Below are 12584 nucleotides of genomic sequence, written 5' to 3' on the forward strand. Positions count from 1 at the left end.
CCATTATTTTGTCTGTATATGCAGATGGATTGTCAAGTCATGTGACTTGGTGCACATGCTTTGGTTTTCTCGATTTTTTGCTCGATTTTTTTATTACAGTGATGACTCCTTTCTTATTAATATATGTGGGATTCTCAATTCAGAAAGTCACATGGCAACAGTGAATTCACTGATTTACCTTACAGTGAGCATGCCCTTATTTTCTCGGTATATGCAGATGGATTGTCAAGTCATGTGACTTGGTGCATAGGCTTTGGTTTTCTCGATTTTTTGCTCGATTTTTTTATTACAGTGACAACTCAACACCAATTTGATATATGTGGGATTCTCAGTTCATAAAGTCACATGACAACAATGAATTCACTGATTTACCTTACAGTGAGCATGCCCTTATTTTCTCGGTATATGCAGATGGATTGTCAAGTCATGTGACTTGGTGCACAGGCTTTGGTTTTCTCGATTTTTTGCTCGATTTTTTTATTACAGTGACAACTCATCTCTTATTGATATATGTGGGATTCTCAATTCATAAAGTCACATGGCAACAGTGAATTCACAGATTTACCTTACAGTGAGCATGCCCTTATTTTGTCGGTATATGCAGATGGACTGTCAAGTCATGTGACTTGGTGCACAGGCTTTGGTTTTATCGATTTTTTGCTCAATTTTTTTTATTACAGTGATTCTCAATTCAGAAAGTCACATGCCAACAGTGAATTAACTTATTTACCTTACAGTGAGCATGCCCTTACTTTGTCGGTATATGCAGATGGATTGTCAAGTCACGTGACTTGGTACACAGTATTTCCTTTTCTCTGTTTTTTCATTCTACTGACAACTCATACCTTGTTCGTATATGTGGGATTGTCATGCAGGGGCATCTTTCTAAAGCTGTTTATAACCAACTATATAAATGACTAAAGGTGAAGACACAACCTTACAACTCATTTCGCCCTATGAAATTATCACTCGTTTGTTTTAAAAAATTAGCATGGCTACATGGTTCATGGGAGGGAGTGGGAATCGCAGAGGTGGTAGGAACTTGCAAAGGGGTAACAGTTCACGACGAGGAGGGGGAAGGGGAAGTGGCGATGCTGAAGATGAAACACCATTTACTTTGTTAGATGCCTCTTGTGCTTATCATGATAGGTTTGGGAAGCGACATTTTGTCATGCCCAAGTACTATCGAGATCCATGTGGTTTGGTGGAGGAACCATCAGATAATCAAACAGGATATGGTTTAGCAAATGCTAGACTTCTGAAGTGGGCCGCACCATTTATAGAGTGAGTGCAAATGAAAAGATTATGTCGGGAAAATCGATTGAAGGTGCCAAAAGCACGTTCTGTTGAGATCCAAAAGGAAGATCCTGATAATGTTGATCGACTATGTGAAAGACTACAACGTGAGATTTTTCAAATGCGCTGTAGGTTAGCCCGCGATATGTAGCTATACATAGTTAAGAAGGATGCCTAGAAGAACAGAACAGAACCAAATGATGCGGCTATCAAGGGTATCATGGAGGATCCTGAGCTTGTCTCTGACGCTGAGCTGTTGAATTATTCAGACTCTAAGCCACCTACCGATTTAAGCGCGAATTAGGTGTTAATGTTTACACTTCGACAATATTAGGTCATGCATTAATATGTAATGTCTGTGTTAGAGTAAGTGTTTCCGTAATGAGTTTGTTAGATTGTCTGGCTAATATTTGTCTGTCTAACTGTTATGTTTATGTATGTATTGTGTATTCAGTTCATGGTGTCCAGAATGTATTGTTGTTGGAGACTTATGTCTGTACTATCTATGTATTTTTGTGGGAGACTTATGTGTTTTTTCCTCAAGGTTTTATAAATTACATTATCACCTTCTAACCTAAAACAAAGACAACAGAAAAAAAAAATTATTTAAATGAAAACGACTTTAGTAAAGTCAAAATAAATTTCTGAATAACACATTCTAACCCAAAACAAAGACAAGAGAAAAAAATAAAAAATAAAAAACTTTACATGAAAACGAATTTAGTAAAGCGAAAAGAAATTTATGAATTACATTATCACCTTCTGACCCAAAACAAAGACAAAAGAAAAAATATATATATTTAAATGAAAACGGCTTTATTAAAGCCCAAACAAATTACTGAATAACACCTTCTAACCCAAAACAAGGAGAAAATAAAATAAAAAAAATTTATATCAAAATGGCTTTACTAAAGCTCAAAAAATTTATGAATTACATTATTACCTTCTAACCCAAAACAAATACAAGAAAAAACAAAATAAATTTACTTTAGTCAAGCCAAAAAAAAATGCTGAATTACACATTCTAACCCAAAATAAAGACAAAAGAAAAGAAAAAAAAATTAACATGACAACAGTTTTAGTAAAACAATTTTAACCCAAAAAATTATTCTGAAATACATTATCACCAAAACAATGACAACAGAAAAAAAAAAAAAAACCAAAAATTTTTTTTTTCTTCTTCAGAGTTCAGTTAAATTGAAACTAAATTTTTTTTGGCCAAAAAGCGTGGTTCAGAACCGCGCTTTCAGAAGAAAAATTTTTTAAGCTAAAAACGTGGTTCATAACCACGATTTCAGAAGAAATTTTTTTTGGGATAAAAGTGTGGTTCAGAACAGCGATTTCAGAAGAAAAATTTTGTTGGATAAAAGCGTGGTTTAGAAAAGCGATTTCAAAAGAAATTTTTTTTTGAATAAAAGCATGGTTCAGAACAGCGATTTCAGAAGAAAAAAAAATTAATTAAAAGCGCCTTTTGTAACCGCGCTTTCTTAATCAAAAGCGCGTTTTGTAACTACGCTTTTAAGACTTCCCAATTTTCACGCGAGACAGGCGCGCACACGTTGAAAGCGTGGTTGTGAACCACGTTTTAGCTTATTTTGGGAATTCTTTCAAAACAAGGCTTAATTTGGGAATTGAATTGGTATTTTGGCTTATTTAGGGAAATGCCCCACACTTTTGCTTTGATTGGACTTTGGTTATTTGACTTTCTAATTATTGAGTGTGTAAACTTTTTGGGAAAATCGGTCTAAGGTCCCTATCCAACTTTTAGTAATGGATTAGGTCCACAATCTGTTCTTTTGTAGTCTAAGGTCCCTCACCCCATTCCCTCTCTCTTTCTACTCACTTTCTCTCTCTACATGGGCTCTCTGTTTCTGCTTCACATTCAAATGGCCAAGACCAACAAGGTCTCCAGGTGAGTTTAGCATTTTGATGTGGTAATGGAACTGCATGGAAATTATTTCTGGTGACATTGGTATACTAAATTCCCTCTGAACAGGTGGTTCTCGCATTGGGCATTCATCAACTTAATTTTAAAAGGTCTTTTGATTCCTGTGTTTCCCTCGTTCAAGCTCGATGTTAAGTTAACCAGGTTTTGGTTGTTCTAATTTTATTATTTGACATTTTTATAATGTATTTAGTGAACTTGGTGCTCAAATCTTGGATTTTGTATGTGATGATGGGCGTGTAGACTGCAACGACTTGCTAACTTCCATTACAGGTTCTTCTTCTTCTTCTATTTTCGTCCTTTATGCATGTGCTAATCAGGCAGCATTTAATAGACAAATATAATCAAGTTTGTCAAGAAACATATTTATTTATAACTTTAAATTCTTTTGCATGAAAAATTTATATTCTGAATGCCTCAGAATTGCTGTTGCATTCAATGTCAACATGGTAGTTGGGAGGCCACTATTTGGCAATTGAAGTAATCTGGACTTGGAAATAGTGATGTGAATCATGCGATAAGTGTACATCTCTATAGTTCCTAGATGAATCAAGAAGAAGAGGGCTCCACTTTGAGGGTCATGTTAATTACATGAGGTATTTACATCCTATGAGATCAATAGGAAGGCATCATCAGCCTACTTCCTTGAAAAGCATCCTAGTGGATATATGAAGGAAGCAAACAAAAAATTATTTTGGAGAACTAAGATTTGTCATGTAATTCTTTACTGTAGTGCTAGATTAAGTTTTAAGATGCATGTGGATTTTTTTGTTTTATCTTTACTGTGGTAGCTGCTAATCAAGATATTAGTGAATTGGACTGAATTTTCTTTGGGTTGATCCAGAAAAATTCTCTGGTTTGAACTGAATTTTCTCTGGGTTGATCCAGAGAAATTCTCTAGTTTGGATTGAACTAGTCCTCAAGTGTTGTCTAGAGAAATTTGGCATTTTCTCTGTGAATTTTCTCTAGTTTGGAAATCATGTTTTTTGAATCTTTAGTATGTATAAAGGTGTAATGATGTCATGTTGAGAATTGAATTCATTTTATAACCCATAGATTTCTTCTCTCAGTGCTCTAATTCATTTGAATTCTTTTTTCTTTTTTTTTTCCGTTGATTAAAATTTCTTTACAAAGTTGCTCATTTTATTCCCCCAAAACGAAAACCACATGTGATTTAAGGCAATTATTGACAAGATATTCCAGTGTTTAAATCACCAGAAAATACTCTGATTTGCACCATTTTTGGGAATTGGATGAGACATTTGCAAAACATAGAAAATCAAAAAAATTGAACAAATCAGAGAAATTTCAAATTTCTCTGGTTTGAAATTTCTCTGGATGGAAATTTCTCTGTATAGATTTTCTCTGGACCTGCAGAAATTTTTCAAAAAATATTACAAACCAGAGAAATTCTCAATTGTTATTTTTAATAAACCAAAGAAATTCTCAATTGATATTTCAATAACAAACTAGAGAAATACTCAGATTTTCAAGAGTTTCTCTGGTTCTGGTAAGTTGCCATTGTTATCCCATTCTAATGTTGCTTACATATTACAATGTGAAATTTTTCCAGTTGAATTCAGTTGAACAATGTTGCTTACCTAATGAATCACAATGATTTGGATGTGAGTGAGAAGAAAAGTAGAGAAACTCATCCAGAGAAATTTGGTCCAAAGAAATTTCTCTGAGCCAGAATTTCTCTGACCAATTTTCTCTGCACTGAAATTTCTCTGGACCAATTTTCTCTGGACTGAAATTTTTCTGGACTGAAATTTCTCTGGATCAAGGTTGAGGGACCTTAGATATTATGAAAATATTGTTGAGGGACCTTAGACATTATGAAAATATTTGGTGTCCTTTATGCTATAAAATCATAATATCAGGGACCTTAAAAAAAAACCCCAAACTTTTTTATTAAGGATTAGTTGAGTTTGAATTTGAGCTAAGCTCAAATCAAACTTAAATAATCGAGATCGAGTTTGAATTTGACTGCTCAAATATTTTAGAAACTCAAGTTCGGTTCAAGTCAACTCGATTACATAAATAAGTTGAGTTCGAATTGAAAGAAAAAAACTAAAATTAATTTATCATAAAAGATAAATAAAAAAAATATATGAACAAAATATACAAAAATACTTGTATTAATAATAAATGTTATTAATCATGTAAATTTATATAAATACCAAACATAATTAAAAAAGTAAAATAAACTAATGAAAATTTATTTATATTAATTTATTTTCTTTAGGTTTACGAACTTGTTGACATATTTTTTTTTTTTTTATCGATTATGACATGTTAATTATAACTAAGTTCGATTATGACATGTTGAGGAAATCATGAATTTAGATTATCCCTTTTTTCTCTCTCTCTCTCTCATATGTAGTTGAGCCTGTAAAAAGCCAAGTGAGATACAAAGAAATTCAACCAAATACATCAACTCCACATGAGTCCAATTAGGATTACTCTACCTTAATTTCTAGGAATAGTTTATTCTTTCTAGGTATAGTTTTAATTTAGTAATTCTATAATTATTTTCTGATTCTTAATATGAGTAAACTTTTTTCTTCCTCTCTTTCTGTCGATTATTGTGTTTTTCAAGTTTTTGTTCTTATTTAAAGTTCATGTAACTTATAACAAGTGACATTAAGTTTGACTAATATAATTTCAATTACTTTTTCTTATATTTTTCTTTCTTTATTTTTCTCTAAAGAAATCATTAATCTATTTAAGGTATACAACTCAATCACAAAGTCTGATATATTTTTGTTTAGTAAAATTTAAGTTTTGTCTGTCGATTGGCTTATGTCAATTAACCTTAATCAACTTTTTTGCTAACAGAACCTTATCAAGCCAAGTTTAAGGCTACTCAAGTTCAACTCAATTAATAAACAAATTTAAAAATGGAGCATGAATTGTTCATGAACATCTCAATTCATTTGTACCCCTACTTACAAATTAGTAGTCAAAAAAAGTATGATTTTAGAAAAATTCAATAATACAAAGATTCTAGTTTTAATTTTTTATAAATCAGTATCAATTGACTGGACCGATTAATCCAAAAGACTAATTCCACCATTTAGTAATGGACCCAAGTAAAAGTTTTAATTTTTTATAATCTTATGTTTTAATTTATTATAATGTTAATTATAACTAAATTATGATATATTTTTATTTTAACATATCACATGATGGGGTGATTATTCAGTACTCCCGGAGTATGAACACGTGGTACTCCATAAAGTTTTGATTGGTGAAAAGACACAAGGGCTCACGATTATGTTGGAGATGGAGGACAACATGGGGCTAACTAACTAATTGGTGATTGGTTTGGAGTATGGACACGTGGTGTTCTGGGAGTATTGAATAATTTCGCATCAATCTCTCACTAATAATTCCCTCATTATAAATTCCCTCCATTCTACCTCTGAAAATAAACGAGACTAATGGATATCCTATGATTACGTTGAAGCGAATATATACACGGCATCTTCGCTTAGCCCTAGTTATTAGGAGACAAAAAACTATACTAGCAGTGGCCGTTGTTTGAGATCTCCAATGCCATCCACGGGTGGGTTTGTCTAACATTATTCCATTTATAAAACCTCATGTTTTATTGTAGAATCTCATGTTTTGTTTTTTGGGTTTCATTCATTGTTCAATTTTATTTTTATTTTTTTTCTAATGACATATTAGTGGATGAATATTTGATAGTATTGATAATGAATATATTATATAATAATTTTAAAATATGAAATCTCGTCGGTTGCAATTGTAAAAAGTTTGTGTTTATATTTATATGTTGGAACAATGATATTAAAATATTAGAATTTTTTTTTTTTTGTGTAATTTTGGAAGTTTAAATTAGTAAATTTGTGAAGTGTAAGTTTTTGAATGTCTATCCGGATAGAAATTTCTGGAATATCCACTGTCTGAAATAAAAATTTTTGAATGAGATTTATCCTAGCATAACGAGACTTGTATCTAATTATTCCATAAACATATAAGAGTAAATTTTTCAAATTATATTAGATTCCCTTGTAAAAACTTTTGAACTGTACCAGGTCAAATGTAATTTCTAAAAAACTACTTATTTGAAATTTTTTACCCAACTTTCACCGTCATCATGTGGGGAAATTATTCAATATTCCCGAAATACCTACGTGTCCATACTCTAAATCAATCACCAATTAGTTAGTCCCATATTGTCTCCCAATATCTAACATAAATCGTGGGCCCTTATGTCTCTTCACCAATCAAAACCTTATAGAATACCACGTGTCCATGTTCCGAGAGTACTGAATAATTATTCGGGGATTGATAGTGAAGGGATTAAATAAAATTGTGTTTATTTTGATGATAGTTGTTAGTGTTGGAATTGTTAAATTATTTTTATATAAAATAATAAAACAAATATAAAAATATAAAAAAATTAAACATTAATGTTTTAAAAAAAATTCCCAATATGTAAAAAATAAAATAAAAATCTAATCCCCTCACTATTTTTCTAATACCACCTAATTTCCTCCACCCCAATCCCCTTTCCAACCTCCATCTCAAACCCCTCCTCCATCCTAATCCTTTCCTCAACTCTACAAACAAACACAACACTAAATAATCTCACCTCTATCCTAATCCCCTCCCATCTATTACACCACAAAACAAACGGGGCCTAAGTTTGAGACATTTCAATATTTTGAAAAATTTGGTCAAAATCTTTTCATAATAAAACTTTAATACATTAAGAACAAGTACAAAACATTTCCTTGAAAAGTCCAACACACACCACTATTACCAAAATATTCTTAGTGACTAATTTAATATTTTAAACTTTAAAATGATATAACTTTTGATCTAAATGTTGGTTTTTAATAAAATAATATTTTTAAAATTATTTAATCAAGATCTATTAACTATGATCTAGATTGAGTATGAAATTATTTTTTTAAAAAAGGGTCAAAATTGACAAATAGTAAAATTTTACTCTATCATCAACTTGAATAGCATGTTGAATAGCATCACATATGTCATTAGTGAGATACTTGTCCCACCATGATTTAAGCATTCCGGTAAAATCAGAAGTAAAAAGGGAGACTATCTCAGGTTGAATATAATCAGGATAATTACTAAGATAACTATTAGCGACCATGGACATATGTTTTAACTTTTTGGAGGATTTGATTTTCGCTAAGACCATCAATATTTCATTTATATAATTTTTTAACAAAAACGAAAAATTGATTATTAATATTAGTTTCTTCAAATTGAATATCAGGTGGTGTGGGTTTAGTATACCAATTTTTGGTAAGAGTAGTAGGATTAACCTTGGGGTGTACTATCCTATTAAGATTAGTAGACTAAAATTATTTTTCTATTAATCTTATTTCATCATCAGAGGAGGCGGATGACTCATTATTAGTGTCGAGAATAGGTTGTTGAGTGATAACGAATACACATTTATCCTTGGAAGGTTTAGTAGAGGATGTGGCAATTTTGTTAAATATTTCTTCCATTGCGTCAACTGTATGAGTATCTTGTGTGACTAAACTAAGTTTGCGGCGGTCACAAAGAAAATTGATAAGCGGCTTTTCAATAATTTTACTAGTGGAAGTGTGACTATTTGAATCATCATCAAAGATTGTTTCAATTTTATCTAATTTTTTACCAACAGTTTTTAAACAATGATTAGTATGATTATTTTATTTAATAACTCTCTTAATTTCATATTCATCACCAAGTATTTTGAAAGGCAAAGCATTAATAGTTGATCCTTTATGTTCAATTAAAATCGTTTCAAGAGGAGGATGACTAGAAGAAACAAAAGTTTTAGCAGAAGTCTTCCATTATTTTTTGTTATAGTATTTACTTGTTGGTAATTTTCAAGATAGTGAAAAAATTAGATTTTAGTTCGATATTCTAATATAAACATATTCCGTGATTTAAGTGTCGTTGACCTATGTTTTTTACTATGTGTAGACTTATAGGTTTCTCGTTTGGATTTGTTTTCTTTATATTTAAATTCTTCATAGAGATTGAGTCGGAGATTTACTGAGGGGTTGACTTCAAAGTCTATTTGAGTATTTTTTGTTATAGTATTTAGATTCTTCTTTAAATTCTTCTTTATATTTTTTGTTTTAGTATTTAGATTAGGTGTGAAATTAGTGTGAATAGTTAATAACTGTAGATTTACTGAGGGGTTGACCTCAAAGTCTATTTAAGTCGGAGATTCTTGAGACCCATCATCATCATCTTCTTGAATAATGAGCTTGATTTTTTTTTTTTTAAATCCAGTGCATAAATTAATTGGCAAATATTTAGATTGGATTACTGTATAAAATTTTGCGTGAAAATAGTCTGATTTTATATTTTTTAAAAAATTAGTTCTCGTTCACAAAAAATTATGAGTATTTATTTTATGAAAATTTGCGAATTGATTGGTATTCAGTTTAGTTTATAGCAGAATTTAATAATGAGTTTTGGATGTTTAGACATAACTTGAGATAAAGTTTGTTGGATCTATTTTGGTATATAATTGGGCCATGTTTGACTTATGAGTGTGAATTTAATTCAAAACGCATGACTTAGATTCAATTTAATTTGAATTTGTTTATGACTTATGTTTAATTTTTTGATTTTTTTTAATTATGTGATTGATAGTGAATACCTTGAGAGTTGTTATTATTTATTATATAAAATTATAATAAATATTTAAAATTTAAATTTATAGTACAAATCATATGGTGAAAAATTATATATTTTTATAATGAATAAAAATAGATATGTATTTTATAATGAATAAAAAATTATATTTTATGATATTTTTGTGATAAGATAAAATTATATTATTTTATAATTTGTAATATAAATTTTATAATATTATTATAAATACATATGTATAATTTTTCTTGGAGAAAGGGAACAACCCACGTGGGGTTGTCTCCCTCATCCCTCCTCATTTCGTTTTTTCCCGTCTCTTATCTTCATTTTCGTAACTTTTCATTTCTTGGACTTCGTAATCCGGCAGAGAAGAGAGGTGAGGCTCTGCCTGTATCTCAAACTTTTGAACAAGTAATTTTGGTTTACATGTTATAAGATTGGAGCTAGATCAGCTTAGATTTTGAAAAACTTTTGTGAATAAAAATTGGATAGCTAGTCGTACTCTTTATAATAGTAGTTTCGGATAAAAAATACGATGAGGTTTACATTCGTGATATGCTCTTCATTATTTGAGGAGGGTCTTTTTTTCATATTATTGCTTTAAGATATTTTGAGAGGTATTACATATATATGATTCTTAGATTTCATTTGAATAATTTTTAGAAGAAAAATTATGTGAAAATGTTAAGAATATTGATATTTTGTATTAGTAATATTTGTTAAAAAACTTTGAAAATAAATTTAATAGTTGTTTGGTTTGTATTAACATTATATTATGACTAGATAATTTATTTTGAGAAAAATAATGTTGAAATATTATTTCATCTTTTATTTTATTTTTTTGAAATTTATTTTTGAGAAAAATAAATTGATATTGATAAATATTGTGTGAATTGTTAAGTTGAGATTATAGAGTTATTTTGGAAATATAAATTCTAAAAGTGTTATATTCATGATATTTTATGAAAGGTGATTTGTTGATGATTAAGTTGTGTTTATTTTTGTGAAAATGAAAGTATGAAATGAAGATTTTTTGAACTTCCAACTTTAAAAAGTGTACTCTTGGGTATATTTCAAGATTTTTGATGTAATAAATATCATGTTGATTAGTTAATTTTAGAAAAGTTGTGAAATTGTTATTTGTAAAGAATTTGGGAAAATTAACTATTTAAGTAGCTTGGTATGACATATGGTTATGTTTGAAGGATGAGATATGTTAATTTATGTTTGGTATTATTTTTTTTGGAAAAATGTGAATATTATAAACTTACTAATTTAGTGAATGAAATTAGTTTGGTTAAAAGTTTATATCCTTTATGATTAAAATTGTGTTATTGAGATTATACCATAATTTTTAATAGAGTAAGATGGAAATAGTAATATTCAATAAGTATGAGATTTGGTGAAAATTATATTGGTTATTTAGGTTGAGGTGGAACAAAGTTGATTGAGAGTTTTGTGTAAGTCAAAATAATTGGGAAATTGATTATTAGTTTTAATAGTTGGAGTATGTTAATATGTTATTTTTGTACCTCAAATTCATATATAAGATACTTGATTTGTAAATTGATGGTTTGGTTAAATTGGGAGTTGATTACCTATAATCTTGCTATTTACTGTATTTTCTATATATAAAATTGCATGTGTGTATTTGAAAGTGAAAAAGTCCCAATTTGTGAAAAATCCTAAATGTTAATGTTTTGGAAGTTGTTGGATTATTAGGAAAAGATTATGTTTGGTTTTAAAACTATGGAATTGATTGGAAAACACTTACGAAACTTTTGGAATATCGGGTATTGGTTACTCCTTCGAAATGTTGAGTTTGATTGAAAATTATATTAGTCTTGAAAATTTATCTTTAAAATGTGGAATATGGATTGTTTCCAGGTGTTGGGAATCATAGGAGATTCCAAGTTATGGTTGTATGTTGGATTGTATATCTATATTGTTATCTTTTAATTAATGCATTAGAGATAACTGTTTTGGCTATCGGTGGAGGATAATATTGATTGTTGTAAAAATTGTACGAGGATTAGGTGAACGGAAACTAATTTCTCATACACATTACATGGAACATTGTTGCATACTTAATCATTGGAAATGAATTGTTTTGAGAAAAGTGGGTGAATACTTTGGTGAATTTGGGAAAGAGACGTGGTTACTTCAAATTAAATTGGCCTATGCGTCCATGGTGAAAGTCCTAAAAACCGAGTGTATACATGGGTGCCGATCCCGCGGACGAATTTTTCGTGAAATGGCAATAGTAGTGCTTGTATAGCCTATGTTTACATGGGTGCCGATCTCACGGACGAAATTTTCGTAAAATGGTAATAGTAGCGCTTGTATAGCCTACGTTTACATGGGTGCCGATTTATGGTTTCCTGCGGACGAAATTTCTGTCATGCCCTCAAAATAATACGTAAAACCCGTCACTTTAGACATGCATTGACATAAAAGAAATCAACCATCTTTCCATTAATCAGAGTAGTTCTTACAAAAGTATTACATGTTAACAACAAAAGCAAGTGCCCTACGGGCTTACAGCTTTCCAAGTTAACACTTGGTTACAAAAAAAAGAGTACTAACTCAATACATATAAAACCCTTGGCTTGAATTTACATGTAATAAATCAAAAGAAAGCAAACAACAAAAGCAATCTGTCTGCCTCTAGCCTCCCAAGCTATGT

Source organism: Camellia sinensis, chromosome 7 (genome assembly GCF_055761805.1).
Source record: "Camellia sinensis isolate YWXY chromosome 7, ASM5576180v1, whole genome shotgun sequence".
Classification (NCBI taxonomy): Eukaryota; Viridiplantae; Streptophyta; class Magnoliopsida; order Ericales; family Theaceae; genus Camellia; species Camellia sinensis.